Here is a 19,391-nt window from a genome sequence, read left to right as displayed (position 1 = left end):
TTTTATCATATACGTGAACGTTTTTCTTTTATTGAATTTGGATCGTTAATTGTGACTTTCGTATCAGCTGAAGGTCGATAGATCCTAACATATATCGTATCATCATATTAGTATCATCAACGTCAGCGACACTCTCACCCGTCAACTGAGTCTTAGCTTACATATCATCGTATCGTCATAATCATCGTATCATCGTATTAGTCGCAATCACTTCACCTCTTTCAACTTTTCATATTTCTATCACTTAAAAAAATTCAAGCATATATATCATTTTCTTATATATTTAGAATATTCAAAGAGCGAAATCAAGTTTCTCAAACCCGATAATAGGTATTTCGTATGTCAAATAAGTATTTACTCTTATTCCATGATACATGAGAAACAAAATTTTTAAAAAATAATATTTTAGATGGAGAAGATACATGTAATTTTTGTGGATAAAATAATATATTTATTTAAATAATAAAAGGGAAAAATGTAAATTTGGGTTTGTAAGGAGTTAAAACTAAAATTATAGCATTGTCAGATACTAATTCTTAACAAATTTTGGTTAGGAACTCAATCTTAATTCAAACATTGCAAAGAGATGGTAACGTCTAAAAGTTAACCCACGTAAATTGCATTCATGCAAATGTGTTAAATTGCTTAATTGTTTTATTTAATTGATTTTAAATGCTTACTTGATGTATATTATATGAATATAGGTCTAATTGCATTATTAGATGATTAGATTACATGATTTCATCAGTATTAAAGATTTTATCTGAATATTCGATAATAGGCTGGGGAAAAGAGATCGGGGACGACCAAGATAAATTTTTTTTTCAATAAATTTTTTCAAGGCTTATTAATATGATTAATTTTTTTCCAAAAATATTAGAGTCCAAATTATTTTACGATATGAGTTCGATTTTATCCAGGAAGCCGGTTTTGGGCAAAAGAGGGACTTTTAAAGGACCAAAAGTATTATTTTTGAAAACAAATTTTGGTAAACTTTTATTTTGCAATTAAATAGGCATTATTGGGCCTAATTTACTCAAGAGTAGAAGTCTCAATTATCCCTAAACAAAAATGTCCAAAACCCAAGCCCATTAACATGCAAATTTCAAATCTATAAAATAGAACCCTAGGGTCTTCATTAAGCTCATTCTGCCTAAAACACACACACACACACACACAACACACTCCATACTTTCGAAATATTTGATGAGGAAAAACAACGAGTCTTCGTCGCCCGTTCGTCTCCCTTTGCAACCCACGCCGGCAATCGCATATTCGAGGATTCTAAAACGCAAAGGCATGCTTCTAATCTTTATTTATGCACCATTCAAATAATATTATGCATTATTGATGTATTTTAACATGAAAATTATTTGAGTACAAATCATTTATCATTTGGATGATTATTTTAAACGTTTTTCAAGATTTTACGCTTGTTAGAAATATGCTATGAATTATAAGGACACGCTGCCAATATAATATGTTAAAGGGCTAGGAAAAGAGCCGCTAGGGAACAAGACGAAGGCTGGAACCGAGCTTGGATGAGGGAGAAAGAGTCCTAGGGATTTCTAGGGTTTTCTCTTGGGCAAGGGCACGGCTAGGCGGAGCAGCGCACCAGGGTCAGGAAAGGGTTTGGTTAGGGCCTTGGGCAGGCTGCAACCAGACAGACAAGAGGGGATAGGGTGGCTAGGATAGGGGTTGGCTTGCTGTAGGCGCATCCGCAATGTCCTAGGAACTAAGGAGATGCGCACGGGTTGCAGACTGGTCGGGAAAAGGGTTCGGCGGCTAGGCTAGGTCCAGAGGGGTGCATGGTGGTCCTAGGTATGGTGCAAGGGCCTGGTACGAGTGGTTGGGCCCTAGCCGTGCGTGGCATAGAGAAGGCGCGTGTGCAACATAGGGTTTAGGAAAGGAAAGGCTAGGGCGAACGGGCTGGGCTGGTTCGGTGATGGTCTAGGAGGGTTCAGGTAGAGTCCAGAAGGGTCAAGGTTATGTCTGCTCCGGGATGGCTCGGTGGTGGCTTGGGGCTTGGGTGATGTGGGGCCCTTAACTCCTAATTTTTATTACAATACAATTTAATTAATGTTAATTAATTACACCGGAAAACGAATTTAAATTTTCTTTACAATGAGCCCAAAATATATTATTTGAATACTAAAATAGTATTTCTTCTCACATCATAAAATATGCCCACACATAATCCAAATCAACTACATACAAACAACTCATATCCTCGGGACATGCCGCGGTATATATATACATATACATATATATACTGGGATAAACCACTAAACCTCAAATCAATTGTGACTCCCTGCAGAAGTACCATCTCCGGTCTCCTGATAACCTGAAGTACCTGCCATTATCCACACACAAAGGCGACAACCGTAACGCCCAAAAAATCAGTCCACGTAAACCACATGCATTCAAAATTATTTTAGTTACTTAATTGTTTTATTTAATTGCTTTTAAATGCTTGCATGATATTTATTATATGATTAAATGCATGATTTCATAATTAAATGATAATATGACATGATTACATGAAATTAAGTATTTTACCCGAATATTCGATAATAGGCAGGGGAAAGAAGATCGGGGACGACCAAGACAACAATATGTATTTTTATTTAAATAATGGCAAGGCTTCCTAATATAATTAAAAATGATTTAATTTTCCTAAAAATGTTGGATTTCGAATTATTTTATGAGTCGAGCTCGATTTTTCTCAGAAAGCCGGTTTTGGGAAAATAATGAGTTTTAAAAGATCAAAAATATTATTTTTGGGAAACTAATTTTATAAAATTTTGTTGTCTAATTAAATAAGTGTTATTGGGCTCAATTTAATTAAACTAAATAAGCCCAATTACCCTTAACTTGCAAGTCTAAAACCAAACCCATTAGCATGTTAACTAATTATAAATAAGTTACTTAGGTCTTCTGAACCTCACAAAACACCTCCATTCAGCTGTGAAACACATCAAATCGCACACCAAAATTTTGAAAAAATATATAGGAAGGAAGAAGGGCTTGTGTTCTTCGTCGTCCGGTTGTCCAACGTCGCACCCTCGCCAACGATCGATTATTCGAGCGTTTTAAATGCAAATGCACGTTTTCTAAACCCTTTCAACCATCATAAAAATAATTTTATGCATGATTTAATTGTTTATACATGAAAATATAGGTGTTTGATTATTTTTAAGGTAGAACGTTTATTTTCAAAAATACGATGTTTTTACACTTTTATGAAAAACGTTGTGAATCCAACGAGTACACTGTCAAAACATGATAAAATATGAATGATTTATAGCCAAACATGACAAAATAATTGAGAAAACGGAAGTTGGAACCTTGGGCAAGAAAAAAAAAGGGTCTTGGGTTTTGTTTGGTTATTCAAGGTGCAAGGCTCGGTTACTATGCATGGGGTCCTGGGGCTCGACCAGGTCTGGGGGTTGGGTCCTAAGGGACATGGGTCAGGGTCAGGAAGGTTCCTAACCATGCACGTGGAATTGGAGGAGTCCGTGGAGCTTGACAGCAGCCAAGGGGGGCTTGCTGCTGGGGCTTGACAGCAGCCAAGGGGGGCTTGCTGCTGGGGCTGGGTGGCTGCGCTCGCTGTGGCGAACCAAGAGTGGAAACCATGTGGAAAGCAGATTCGCGCATGTTGTTGTGCAGAGTTCAGGGGTTCTGTTGGAACTTTTCAAGTTCGCAATCTTGATTTTGATGATAATAAAAATTGTTAATTTGTGTTACTAATAATCTACCTTAGTGTGCAGCAGCTAGGATCACTCACGAGCTGTTTACATCGCAAGCTGAAGACCTAACTGATCGCACAAACAGAATCAGTCTAATTGATTACATCAATTAAGCAGTTCAGCTGATTGTCCAATTAATAGGCAGTTCAGCAGGAGAACCTCAGAAGCCTGGTCAGCCGAAGGAGTGTTTAATTGATGAAGAAACCTAGCTGATCAGTTCAACTGAACGAAAGTAAAATCAGTTCAACTGACGAGTCAACCGATTTCACCAGCCCAACTGAAGATTAGTTCAGCTGACCAGTTCGAAGCATCAGTCAGAATCTTTCAGTTGTAGATGAAGACATTCCAGCTATCCATGAAGGTACGAAGCCATTGTCCAGTCAAAGGACAATAATGGACGTTGCATCAGAGCATTAAAGACAAAACGTTTCAGAAGGGCAGTCGAAAAGTCGAGACACAAAGTACAAGAAACTAATTCAAGACGCAACAAATACAATAAATGAGTCTCACTGTACGTTAATTTTCCCGCCTATATAAAGAGGATATCAGTGAAGACTCAATAACAACAATAAGAAGAAGCTGAAGAAAAAGACAATATACAAAATCAAAAAGCTTCTTCAAGAGAGAAATGAAAGGGCACGCACATTGCACACCAGCTTTCAGAAGCAATCAGCCCAGAGGGATACCAAAGATATATCATCTTAGATTAGAAGCAATTTTCCCTCAGTGTGTGAGAACATCCTTGTTCAGTTCTCACACACAAATTCTCTCAACCACTCAAACACAGTCTTGCACAAAGACGTTAAACTTGTGTATGTAGTCTTTGACACATAGACGTTAAAGAAGTGTTGACTGAAAGGTGTTGCCTTCAGTCGTAGCTAGGAGTTCCGTTAAGGCAGTAGTGTAAGTCCTAGCAGAGTGGGTTTGTACAAAGAGTTGTATAAATCGAAGTCTTCTAGTGGATCCTACCCGAGGCGGTAGAAGGGGTGACGTAGGAGCAGTTGAAGTCTACGAACGTCCATAAACATATCTTGTGTATTTAACTGATTAATTGCTGTTTTTCAAACTATTTGGATCAGTTGGAGTATCCATCAGTTCAGTTGCCACCATAACTGAACTGATGAATGCAAAAACCAATCTACCCTTTTTCGGTTATTCAGTTTACGTAAGTTAAATTTTTTTCTAATATAACAGTTCTCTTCACAAAGATTACTTCGAGTTTCTTCCGCATGATTTTAACCAAACTTGATTTAATTCATCGGTGTTAATATTCTTAGAACACGAGCTATTGCAGCTCATTGGAGAGTATAGTGTTCGAAATGTCTTCGAAGGCACTAGCACACTCGATCCTTCAGGTTCGCTGCTTGGGTTCAGGGGCTTGGGCTGGTCTAGGCTGGGTCTGGGATTGGTCTAGGGATGGTTAGGGTCAGGTGGGCTCGGTGGTGGCTCGGCTGGAAGTGTCCTAGATTGGCTAGGAGTCCATAGGCGTGAGTTTCCTTCCATGCGCAGGTTCTGTAGCTTCTGTCCAGGTGAGTTTGAGCGAGCTAGGGTCTTGTTCTAGGGGCTGGGCCTTGTCAGGCCCCCGAGGGAACATGTCAATAGGAAAAAGCCCCTTAGGAAACCCCGATGATCGTATTTCCATGGTGGAGCCTAGTGCACACCCCCATGGGCCATGTGGAGCTGAAGACTGATCAGTCGACCGAGGATAAAAGCTAGTCACTTTCAAAGATCAAACTTCACCCAAAATGATATATGATTGAATGATTTATGATTAAAATAATTTTATGATATGATGATGATTAAAGCTATTTTTAAACGATTTTTAAATGATTTATTTATGCTCAAAGCTTTTTTTAAATGATTTTTAAAGTATTTATTTATGCTTAAAGTTATTTTAAAATGATTTTACGATTAATGATTTAATTATGCTTAAAGTTATTTTTAAATGGTTTATTTATGTTTAAAAGCTATTTTAAATAAAAGTATGATTTTAATGCATGTGATTGTATATGTATTATTTGTTATCTATGTTTAGAACGTGATGAGTCTTTAGACTCAATAGGTCTGTATGATGCAGGATTTGATTATTTTTGGATTTGGTTACGATGCAGTGGATCGAGTGCAGCAGTACACACCCGAAGGCCTTTATGTTTCCGTAATAGCTAGATAGATTTATGACTTAAGGATTTATGTTAATGATTTTTATTAGAGATATTTTTATGCTTATGTTATTGTTAGTTTGATCTTCTTAAAGGTCGATTAAAAGTTTTGGTTAGTCGAGGATTTAGGATTTATTATATGCACTTGAGAATTCATATATTAATTTATTATGATTAATGATTATGTTAAATTATTTTATTAGAATTTATGATTTAAGATTAGGAAAAAAAAGTCGAGGTCGTTTCAACAACAGCCCTCCTTGGGGGTGAGCAAAAGCTCTGTATAGAACAACCATCATGTTCAAAGCTCCATCAAATCTCAAATCTCAATGAATCATTGGGGCCACAAATGACTATGCTTTAAGGGCTACATAATGCCAAACATAGCATCGTGTTCACAAACCCCAGAATCAAATCCAATCATATCAGGGTATCTAAGGATCATAGCTCAATGTGCATGCCATGTATGGATGTATGTAGCAAATAAGGTGTGTTAACAAAATATTTATTTTATACATCGAAAACCCAATCATAATGTCATGTATGCCACATCAATTCAACAAATAAGGCACATCGACACATATTCTCAATCAAATCAATCAGACATATATCATATAATATAGATACTTGTCGTATATTACTCGGCCGCAACATACCTCAATTCTTCGTTTCCAGTCGATGTAGCTTAAAGATTTCAGTATAGAAACTCTATCTACATCAATAACACATTCATTTCAATCAATAATTTCATTAAAATTCAACAATATAAGTTTCAAATATCTTTTGAAACTTTGAAAATTCATACCAAATCGAAATCATAACATAATTCCATTCCGACTTCAAAACTTAGTTTTTTGTCGGTTATTCTACCACATATGGGAATCTCGACTTCAAATACATGTTATTCCAGCATTTCAATAAATAAAGGTGTTGAAACTAGAAGAAACCTACCTCAAAAGAACGCTCTCGACGCGAGGATTACAAATATATAATTTGTTTTGCGTTTGGACAACGTTTCGAGGTAGATTCGGACGATAAAAATAAATTTCCCTCTTTTTCTCTCGAAGCCTCCAAAGGAAATGAAAGAAATTTAAGAAGGAAACTCATTCTTATCACTTCACCGATCTCGCGCTCGGGCGGTAACATCTCACACTCGGGCTCCAGGTGTTATGCCCTCCGAATTCTCATTGCACCGCGCTCGGACGGTAACATCTCGCGCTCAGGCGCGAGGTGTTCTGGCCTCCGAATTCTCATTTCACCGCGCTCGGGCGCGGGATGTTCTATCCAACATTCTCGGGTCCGAATTAACAAAAGTGGTCAGCATGAAATTTGTAGGTCTATGTTTATCTTTCATTTTCCACCAACCTCACTAAATTTGATTATCAGACGCGAGAGTTATGTTTATTCTCCCAAAATGTGTCGATGTAGGGACTAAAATGAACACATTACACTTGGGGATGATTTTGCCCCTATTTCCAAATGGATTTGGACAAAACTAAATATGAAAGTTTTAGTACTATGTATTAGCTTTCTAATGAAATTGGTCTCATTTCATTTGGTTTAATACTCAGATAATTATGCTAAAAAATGTAATATGATTCACTTTTCTATTGCGGTTCAGCACATCATTCAACCACAAATCAATTACTATTCAAATATTTCGTTATCACGAACACATTTCTTACTTCCAGTATCAATTATATATGTCATTTACGTAATTACATGACAATTTCATGAATTATCGATTATCAAAATATGATTTACTGTAATATGATACACGGTCATTACATTTCTCCCTCACTTAAAATATTTCGTCCTCGAAATCTTAATGTACATAACATCGGTAAACATATAATACATCACTAGTTATAGTACATACCAAAACTGAAATCAGTAAAGAGATCAGTATACATTGAATACAATAGAACATGTGGAATAGAATCAAATAAATGTGGAATGATTCTCGCATCTTACTTTCTAATTCCCACGTTGACTCTTCCACACCATCTCCTGTCCATTGTACTCGAACTAAAGGAATCGATTTTTTACGCAATATCTTTTCCTTCCGATCCATAATGCAAAAAGGTTTTTCAACATATGAAAGAGAAGGATCAAGCTCAACCTCATCCGGTCGAAGCACATGTGATGGATCTGGGTCATACTTACTCAACATAGAAACATGAAACACATCATGAATGGCAGATAACGCTGGTGGCAATGCCAACCGATACGCAAGATCCCCAACTCGATCAAGGATCTCATATGGACCAACATATCGAGGAGATAATTTCCCTCGCATGCCAAATCGAATAGTGCCTCTGAAGGGAGATATTTTTTAAAAAATAATTTATCACCTTTCTAGAATTATAAGGGTCGTCTTCATTTATTCGCATAACTCGTTTGAAAATCCTGTACAGCTTTCATTCGTTGTCAAATTAACTGAACATTATCATTCATTTCTTGTATCATTTCAGGTCCAGTCATATGTCTTTCACCAATTTCATCCCAGAATAACGGTGACCTACATCGTCTCCCATTTAAAGCTTCAAACGGTATCATAACAATACTCATTTGGAAGCTATTATTATAAGAAAATTCCACCAACGGTGAGGCATCTTGCCATCCCATTCTGAAATCCATCACAACAGCACGTAACATATCTTCTAATGTTTGAATTGTATGCTTGGTCTGGCCCTCAGTTTGAGGATGATAAACAGTACTTATAGCCAAACGCGTACCTTTAGCTTCTTGGAAACTACCCTCAGAATTTAGAAGCAAATCTGGATCACGATCAGATACAATCGAGACTGGCACACCGTGCAGTCTCACAATATTATCAATGTATAAACGGGCCATTTTCTTATAAGAATAGTCCGCTCATATGGAATGAAATGTGCAGATTTTGAAAGTTGATCGATAATAACCCAGTAGCATCACAGCATTTGGGCGAACGAGGCAAATGAGTCACAATGTCCACAACAATATGTTCCCAATTCCATTTTGGGATTTCAAGACTATGGAGTAATCCTTCTGGTTTCATTCTCTCGGCTTTCACTTGCTGGCAGACAAAACATTTCGATATAAATTCAGCAATGTCCTTCTTCATACGTCTCCACTAGAATTGAGGTCTCAATGTCAAATACATTTTTTGGCCTCTAGGGTGAATACTGTTTTTGGTACAATGTGTTTCACAAAGAGAGACAAATTTCAATTCAGGATTATCAGGGGCTACTAGCCGACCATTAAGTCGTAAAGAACTATCAGAAGAAATCTGAAATCCAGAAGGATGTCCTGCAGATAAAAGTTCTTTCGACTTTTGAATCTGAGCATCACTTCGTTGCGCCTTTCGTATTTTAGATATAAAATTAAGCTCAATTTGAAATGATGAAACAGTGACAGAATTCCAATTCGAGTCAAAAGTCCAACCAGAAGTACATATATCTTCGTGTACTTTGGCGACATTAACAGAAGCTAAAACATAATCATGAACTTTCCGACTAAGGGCATCTGCAGTAATGTTCGCCAATCCAGAGTGATACTGAATCTCACAATCAAAATCCTTCAGGAGATCCATCCACTTGCATTGCCTAATAATCAAATCAGGTTGGGAAAAGAGATATTTCAGACTCTTATGATCCGAATAAATAACAAACTTTTCTCCGTACAAATAATGACGCCAAATCTTCAAAGCAAACACAATGGCAGCCAATTCAAGATCATGAACATGATAACGAGTTTCATGAGACTTTAATTGACGAGACTCATAAGCAACCACCTTGTCATGTTGCATCAGAACACAACCCAAACATTTACCAGATGTATCTTTACACACTAAAAATCCTTCGGTACATGAGGGAATAGTAAGCACATGTGTTGTGGTCAATCTCGTCTTCAATTCAAGAAAACTAGCTTCACATTCATCTGACCAAATAAATCGCTGATTCTTCTGTGTCAATTGAGTAATAGGTTTAGTTCTTTTCAAAAATCCTTCAATAAAACGACGATAATAACCCGCTAAGCCCATGAAGCTACGGATCTTAGGAAAATTCGTAGGCCTCGGCCAATTCAATACAGCTTAAACCTTCGTAGGTCAACATATATGCCATGTCTCAAAATGACGTGGCCCAAAAATATTACTTTGTCTATCCAAAATTCACATTTGGACAATTTATCATATAAATGGTTATTGTAAAGAGTTTGAAGTACAGTCTCAAATGTTCAACATGCTCTTTTTTCGATTTCGAATATACAATAATATCATCGATAAAAACAATAACAAATCGGTCAAGAAAATATTGAAAAACACGATTCATTATGTCCATAAAGAGAACAGGAGCATTCGTGAGACCGAAAGGCATAAACAAGAACTCATAGTGGCTATACCTGGTACGAAAAGCAGTCTTAGGCACATCTTCTTCTCGAACTCGTACATGATGATAACCAGAACTAAGATCAATCTTAAAGTAGACAGAATACCCTGAAGTTGATCAAATAAGTCATTAAAAACGAGGAAGTGGATACTTGTTTTTCATAGTAGCCCTATTCAGTTGCCTATAATCGATAAACATTCGCATAGTACCATATTTCTTTCGAACAAATAAAACTGGAGCTCCCCAAGGTGATAAACTCGGTCGAATATATCCCTTATCGAAAAGATCCTGTAATTGTTCTTTCAATTCCAGAGGTGCCATGCGATAAGGAGCTTTAGAAATAGGTGCAATCCCTGACATAAGATCAATACTAAATTCAACTTCTCGATAAGGCGGAAAATCAGGAATCTCATCTAGAAATACATCTGGGAACTCTTTAGCAACTTGAATAACAGATAAAGAGGGCTCTTTTTTAGATACATCAACAACATAGACAAGATAACCCTCATCCCCGCTAAACAAAAGCATGGACATTTCCAAAGAGGATACCAATGGAATTTTAGCTTGGGAACCCTTACCATAAAAATTCTAATTGGGTCTATCAACAAGTCGAAATCGAACCACTACATGAAAAAAAATCGACATTAGCTCAATTGGTTGTCCAGATATCCATGCCAGCAATACAATCAAAGTCGTGCATTGGAAGGACAATTAAATTCAGGAACATCACATTATCCTCGTAATGAATACAAAATAATGCACAACTTGCTCAGATATAATAATCTTTCATGCTGGCGTGACTATTGACAAAGTATCATACAATGGGGTACACATAATATAATGGGATGCAACAAATGCATGAGATATGAATGAGTGAGATGCTCCTGTATCAAATAAAACACGTGCAGGATAATCGCAAAGCTGCAGATACATGCAATAACAACACCAGGAGCTTTTTTTGCGCCTGATCCTCGGTCAAGGCATATACTTTAACTTGAGGAGGGCCTTGGACAGTCTGACCACCATATCCTCGATATCGTGAAGCATTTGATTGCTGAAAATAGGGAACATGAATAACAGGTCTCATCGTACTAGGGCCACCTTGAAATCCTGACTGGGTTGGGAAGAAGTCGTACCCCTAATCGGACATACACGAGAAAAATGGTGAAACATCCACTACTCGTTTTGCTTAAAAAGTACTAGAAATATATATATATATACACAACATTTTACCAAACCTAAAAGCCTTATTTGAAAAGTGTAGCTCATACTAACAACCTCTCAACAACCAGTCAAAACATAAATAAACAGTCGTAAAAATATCTTTAACATAATCTTAAAATCATAAACTAGTGTGAAAAACTAGCGCTGGTCCTCGGGTTATGTGCACCTTCAGTACAGTCAGATCATCAATCAAGACCTCCACTACCCTCAACATAAAACTCATCTGCATCGATCACACCTAGTGAGTCTAAAGACTCAACACACCATAATCTTGATAACAACATAATACGTATACAGATCACATGCAATAGTGAAAATACTTGCCCTTAAATAACATTTTCATGATCATGTAAAAACATAAACATTTCAATAATCCTCATAAACTTTAACATATTCATATCATCATAAACGTATTTGTATCATCATCAACATATTCATATCCATCATAAAAATATTCATATCCATCATAAACATATTCATATTCGTATTCGTATTCGTATTCGTTGAATTCAGATCGTTGATTGTGACTTTCGTATTCGTATTCATATTGGGCAATGGATCCATCTGGGACACTCTCACCCGTCAACTTAGCATTTTCCTTTCTTATTAACGTATCATTGTATCACTTGTTTGTATTAATCACAATCCCTTCCTATCCTTCAACATTTCATATTTCCATCACTTTATAAAAGCATGCATAACAATATCATTTTTCTTTTAAACCAAGCATGCAACATAGCTTTTAAATATCCATATTAAATCATAAAAATCCATAAATATTTAAAATAAATATTTTAATATATAAAACAGCAATCAGAGCATTGCCATGACGTTTACTATTTCATATGTGTAAAATTACCGTTTTACCTTTAGACGTAAAATCCTCGAATTTGACATTTTCTTAATTCCATTGACTTTAACATGTCCCAAATAATTATTTAAGCTTAATTTAAATTTTTCATAATTTTATTTAGCTTAAATTCTAGGATTTTAATTAATCCTTAATTATACGTTTTTAATGCGTCTTAATCCCGAATTAATTCAAACTTTAATATAAAATTCTTAAATTAAAAACTTAGACTTTTTATATTATTTTAGCCCTCGTGAAGCATGACCCGACCCCCGTGAGCCATGTTTCAACTTTAAAGCCGATAGAAACCCCTAACCGAATCATCTAGCCTACCCTTGATCCATGTTCGTTTTTCCATGAGCCAAGCTCGATCCACCCTGAGCCGAACCCTGCCCAACGCCTCTAGGAACCCTCCTGGACCCTTAGAACCAAAGGACTTCAACCCCAGCCCAAAATCGAAGCCCCAACTTCAGCACATGCTTTGGCCGAGAACTCCTACTCATGCTAGGACTCTATGTTTCTTTGCTTAGCCACTTAACCAACGAGCCAGTCCCTGACCCTTGTGCACCATCTTAGGACCCTAAGGACTTGACCTAGACCTGCCCGAAGCCCCCTGGCCAAGCCTTTTCTTCCCTGCGCAAGCTGCACCCTGTGCGATCCCCTTGAAGCTTCTCGGGTGCTAGGACTCCTCCCCAGCCCCTTGTCTCGAGTCCTAGCGTGGCTAGGACGCCTTTCCTGACCCTAGCCCAGCCCTAGTCCCCGCCGTTCCAGGCCATGCTAAGATTTACCCAAAAACTGAGCCTTGATCAACCAAAACCGAGAAGATGGTTCCAGCTTGTGTTCTTCCGTGTGTGCAGCGTTTTGTGTGGTTCTAGGACTCCTTAAACTTGTGCAAAACCACCCTTGATCATATCCTAATCTTGGCGGCCCATTCTAACACATAAAAACATGTTTTTGGAACCAAAAATCATGAGTTAAGAACATGTACATGCATAGTTTCGAAAATAATATGTTGTGTGACTCCCTCGCTGGGATCCACTGGAACTAGAAGAAGATGAAGAAGCAGTAAAACCAATATTTTTAAACTTTCTACCTTACGGGCGCAAGGTAGGCTGCTGACCTGACACTGGAGTTGAAGGAGCGTACTGAGGACCTCCTCGCCTTAGTCCAGCTTCGGCTGCCTTTGCCCGTTCAACTGCCTCTGCGTAGCTCGTAGGCAAACCTGAAATGAAAAAAGTATATATAGCAGGATGCAATCCATTCACAAACCTGTTATATTTCTGGTGGGCTGTCGTTGTGCCACCAAACTTAAATTCCTGCTCTTTAAATAAAATTAGTGTAATGGCGAGTAGGGTCGAATCCACGGGGAACGGGGGATGATTTTTTCGAGAAAATTCAAGTAAAAGGGGGATTTTTCGTATATGAATTAAATAAAATACTAACTAAATTTATCCAAGAAAGGAAAATAATAAATTAAAATGATAATTAATTAACTAGAATAAAATCAAGAATTTAATATGAGAAAGATCTGATTCAAGGAAGTTCTACTATTTAATATATCACTCTTTATCGGATAACAGATAATTTATTCAAGTTGTTTCAAGCAATCAACCTTAGAATTGTAGGGATAGCCGCAAAAATTCTTGTGTTTTCCTAAATTAGTTGACCGAATCCAGCATCCCATCGAAACTTATCAATAATTAACTGGGCACAATAGCGTTCCATATTACTTAACGATAGCTCTTAGATTTGTGAAAATAGTTAATATTGAAATCTAACAACCGAGATACCTGCAGGTTGATTTATTTAGATTAAATATATTATGATAGCACAACACATCTAATCTATTCTACTCATGTACCAATCATTCATGACAATTACGTATCATTGAATTCATGGTCAGCAGTAGAAAATCTTATATCGAATTAAATTGTGAGATTAATTGATGTAAAATATTCAGAATTAAATCATAAATCCACAAATACTTGGAATAACAAGCATATTAAATATAAGAATGAATACCTCACATTGATAAATTAAACATTGAAAACAACCCTAAAACCAGACTAGAAAATTAGCCAAGCATGGCTCGGTTTACAATCTCCATAAAAATAAATAAAGAAAAGAAAAGTACTAGAGCCGTGGAGAAAATCGGAGAGAAAATCACGCGCCTTTTTCTTCTCTTCATGTGTGATTATGGTGGAAGGAATTGTGAGTTGTTGGTTATTGGAGAATGTTGGGAGATTTATTTCTTGATTCTGCTGCCTCTCTCTCCTTCATCACGTGAGATTGTGGCTTTTTATTTTTGAAGATTTTGTTTGTTACAAAAATCTTATCTTCCCATTCTAAAATCTAAAAGATATTAGAAAACATCCACTAGAATATTGAGTTTTTATGGGAAAAAAACTATATCTTGTATTTATTCCTTGATATGAAAACTCTTAATTCTCATTAGGTAGCCGAAGAGTAGTCATAAGGCGTGATCACGCCTTGTTCAAAAAACACTTCTGAATTTTCTGGTTGAAGTCTTCCACTAAGATCATATCGGCAACTTTAATTGTGATATAAATCTCCTTTTTTACTCCAGATTTGTCGCAAGAGCAGAAAAATTCCTCCTACAATAAAATCACACAAAAATGTGTCAATTAAGCACATTGGTATTGGTAACAATGAGACATAAAAAAATGCAAACTATTATGAGCATGTCAAATCTCTCAAACCTAAACCATGCTTGTCCTCAAGCATAAAAGATCCCAATTCATTATCTAAACTCATTATCCTCTTTCTGCTTCATTTACTTGTCCGTAAAATATTTTTTCATGCACCAAAGAAATTCAATTGTTGATCATCTGACATATGAACATTATGAACAACTGCTTTGATCGGAGTGTGTAGAAATGAAATAAAAATGCATAGGGTACAAACACTCCTCAAAGGATTCAATCATTTCACTCATAAGTGTCTAGGTATGTATCAAGGAGTTCTAATGTTTAAACACTGAAATTTTTTACCATAAGCTTGCAAATATATCTCATCTTCCACAAAATGAATGAATTAACATGCACGATGAAGGGCTGTAAATGGGTTATAACATGGCTAGAGGTCAGGTAGGAAAGAAGACACAATGGGTTTATGGAATTGAAGAAATCACACACTTTTCACAAAGACAATTGCATCTAACTAACAATAACATCTTCAATCTCATTATACATCCAAGAACATTTTTTTCTTATTCGTTGCTCTTATTTTCCTTCCCACTCATATTTTTTTCATTTTCCTTTTTCATCATACATATATATATATATATATATATATTATATATATATATACATATATATATATATATATATATATATATATAAATTCTTTTTTTTTTTGCATAAGAAGTTTTTGAAACAACGATTTCGAGCATTAATCACTCGATCACAACAATTTGCACTTTCTTGGCTCAAAGCGGTGCTAAATGCGAAATGTTCGTAAGATTCTCCAATTCAATGTTCAAATAGAGGAATAACCAACAAAATGGATTTATCATGGCTTGTAATGTGGCTATTTTCCAAAGAATAGGCTCAGACTCGAACTTGGCTTACTAAAGGATAAATGAATCAGGGTAGGCTAAAAAGAACGACACTGATGATGCGAAAGAAAATGATTTAAACCTAATACCCTTTACTTTTGTTTGTGCAACTAATCCATCAAAAGATGTCAACAAAGACATGTATCACAATGCAAGTTCTAGAAAAAACAACAATGCATAACCAACACACAATCAAATAAAAAAACGGAGCATGATATGATGATTGCTCATAGGCCCAAAGCTCACAAAAAAAAAACGGTATGTGTACTAGACCCCATACAATTTTCATTTCAACACATCATCAAGAGCAACTTCCCATAAATGTAGCAATAATAATGCCAAAATAGTTGCACACAAAGAAAACATCATTTTTTTTAGACTCGCATCAGAGGCATTCAAGATTCAAATGAGAGATAATGAATAAACACTAAATACTTTATGGATCAAACAAATTCACTATGTCGTACTCTCTCTCCCCTTTTTTTATTCACTTTTCATAATTTTAATTTTTTTTTGAATAAACATGCAAAAAAAATGGAAAAAAGAAAAAAAGTGAAACTAGAAAAAAAATAGAAATTGAAACTAGAAATAAAGCTATATACCCCTCCCACCCCTATATGTGACAATGTCCTCAATCACACAAAAAATAGATGCACAACGCAGATAGAAAAAATGCAAGGGAAGTAAGAGAACTCCTCTGAAAATTGTTTGATATTGTAGAGTAAAGCTTTCTATTGTTGTGGCCGTGGAAATGGTGGATCGATGATAGAAGCTGTTGAGAGAATATGTGAAAGGGGTGAGAACAAATACTGTTAGATAAAAGAAAGGTAAATTCTTTTTTTTTTAGAAGATGTTTTCGGACAAAGCGTGATCACGCCTTGTCAAAAGACATCTATTGTGTTGGGACTACAGAGGAAGTGTACGAACAAGGCGTGATCACGCCTTGTTAAAAGACTTCATCTTTGTTTAAGACCTCAATTTTTTTTTAACCAGAAGTGGTTTCCTTATAAGGTGTGATCATTCCCTGTAAAAAGACCTCTTCTGCACAAAAGTAACAAAATTTATAAATATTAAGAATAAAAATTTGGGTTGCCTCAAAAAAGGGCAATTTTTTTAAGTCGTTATGTTCGACATTCATTCTTTCTTGTTGCTCATGGTGGTTCATAGATGGTCACTTTGTCCACTTTATTCTGCTTGAATATTTTCATAGCAAATTTCAGCAAATGCTTGTTTTCTTTGAATTTCTTGTAAATCCATATCCCTTGGATATTTCCCCCTTTTTTATGAGTACATGCTTGGGTTGATCTGGAGGAATTTTTCGCGCAATTTTAGATGTCTGCGAATCAGAGAGAGAAAATATAGTATTAGAATTCTCAACAGGTCTTTCAATAATCTCCTCTAAATCATTCTTATCATTAATTTTTGAATTTTCTTGTGACAAGTGATTAGCGATATCAAGAGTATTAATAGTGCTGTCACTAACAGGATATTTCATGGTATCATAAATATTAAACTTAGCAATCTCACCATCAAATTCCATGGTAAGGGTACCATTATTAACATTTATGACAGAATTTGAAGTTTTAAAAAATGGTCTTCCTAGCAAAATTTGACTGTTTAAATCATCATTTTCCATGTCAAGCACATAAAAGTCAGCAGGAAAAACCACATTTTTAACTTTCACAAGAACATCTTCAATTACACCTCTAGGATAAACAGTGGACCTTTCAGCCAATTGAATCACAATGCCAATTTCAGTCAGAGGTCCAAGTTCCAAATAATTATAAACAGAATCAGGCATGACATTGATAGAAGCACCCAAATCCAACATAGCATTTTCAAGTCGAGTATCGCCAATAGTACAAAGGATAGAAAACATACCTGGATCACTGCATTTGATATGAATAGTTTTTTGAATAACAGTAGAAACATTTTCTCCTACCTTTTCTCTTTTACAGCCTTCAAATTATTTCTTTTTTGTGTAGTACACAATTCTTTTAAAAATTTAGCACAACGAGGTACTGGTTTAACATCATCTAATGAAGGAATATTTACCTCACATCTACATAAAGTTTCATTCAACTTAATACTTTCACATTTCCTATTCAATGCAAGAGGGAATGGGGGAATATGTTTATACTCAAATAGAGGAGAAAACTTACCTTTCGGAGCATCATTTTGATTGATTATTTTATCCTCAACTTTTATCCCATTTTCTTCCTGTTGCTTGGCTGATGCTTGTACCCCAATTTCTTGAACCTCCAATTATTTATAATTTCTCAAAGTAATTGCACTCACATTCTCTCTTGGATTCACCACTTCTGAGAAGGTAGATTACTTAAATTTTGTGTTTCCAACTTGTGAATTGTGGGCGCCAATTGTCCCACTTGAGTGCTCAAATTCTTAATGCTAGCCCTCGTTTCCTTTTGAAATTTTTGAGTGTTCTCAGTTAAGGCATTCACAATTTCATCTAGGGACATACCCGAGTTAGAGGCTTGCGCAAGTGATGGATGTTTGTGATAATTTTGTTGTGGATATCCCCGTTGACCTCCTTGATTCATAAAGCTGAAATTCGGGTGATCTTTCCATCCTGGATTGAAGCTATTAGAATATGGATCATATCGGCGCTGAGGTTGTCCAGGAAACACGTCGATTGCATTAACTTGTTGTGTTGGATCTTCTTGTAATGTAGGGAACATGTCCGTCGAATGTCCAACAATCGCACATATACCAGAAGCTTTGGCATGTTGTACCTGTCCTACAACCAACTTTTTCAAAAGGGATGTCAAAGAATCTAACTTTTGATCGATAGGGTTAGCGCTTACCTCATTAACTTGTCGTGGAGGGTTATCTTGCCTAGTCCCAAACTGTTGTGCATCGGCAGCCATGTTGGAGATTAGAGCTCGTGCCTCTTGAGGCGTTTTGTTTACCAATGCACCTCCACTTGTAGCATCAATCATGTTCCTATCGAAATGTGAGAGACCCTCGTAGAAATATTGGACTAGGAGTTGTTCTGGAATCTGATGTTGAGGACAACTGGCACATAATTTCTTAAATCTCTCCCAATATTCATATAAAGTCTCCCCTTTCAGCTGTCTAATCCCACAAATGTCCTTCTTGATATTTGTTGCACGTGAAGTTGGGAAGACTTCTCCAAAAATTGTTGTTTCATATTTTCCCAAGTCGTTATCGTCCCAGAGGGCAAGTAATAGAGTCAATCCTTAGCTTTGTTGGCTAAACACTACAAAAAAAAAGGCTAAAGACAATGGTGAAAAACCGTTGTCATAGGTCTTGTAAAATCGTTGTTAAAGGCCCTGTGGTTAAAGGGTGCACTAAAAGACAACGGTGAAAAACCTTTGTCGTAGACGTCTAAAGACGACGGTGAAAAACCGTTGTTGTAGGTCTTGTAAAACCGTTGTTAAAGGCCCTGTGATTAAAGAGTGCACTCGAAGACAACGGTTT

General features: G+C 36.3%; 1 non-coding gene across 1 annotated transcript; it reads left to right on the top strand.

Moving 5' to 3' along the window:
- The first annotated feature begins 18,947 nt into the window (after positions 1 to 18,947).
- On the top strand, positions 18,948 to 19,054 carry LOC140820381 (small nucleolar RNA R71). Its single transcript, XR_012115456.1, has one exon. It is a non-coding gene; the product is annotated as a small nucleolar RNA R71 (small nucleolar RNA).
- The last annotated feature ends 337 nt before the right edge of the window (positions 19,055 to 19,391 follow it).

The sequence above is a fragment of the Primulina eburnea genome, chromosome 18 (genome assembly GCF_022965805.1).
Source record: "Primulina eburnea isolate SZY01 chromosome 18, ASM2296580v1, whole genome shotgun sequence".
Lineage (NCBI taxonomy): Eukaryota > Viridiplantae > Streptophyta > Magnoliopsida > Lamiales > Gesneriaceae > Primulina > Primulina eburnea.
Note: the sequence above shows the minus strand (reverse complement) of the source record. Positions and strands in the feature narration are given on the sequence as shown.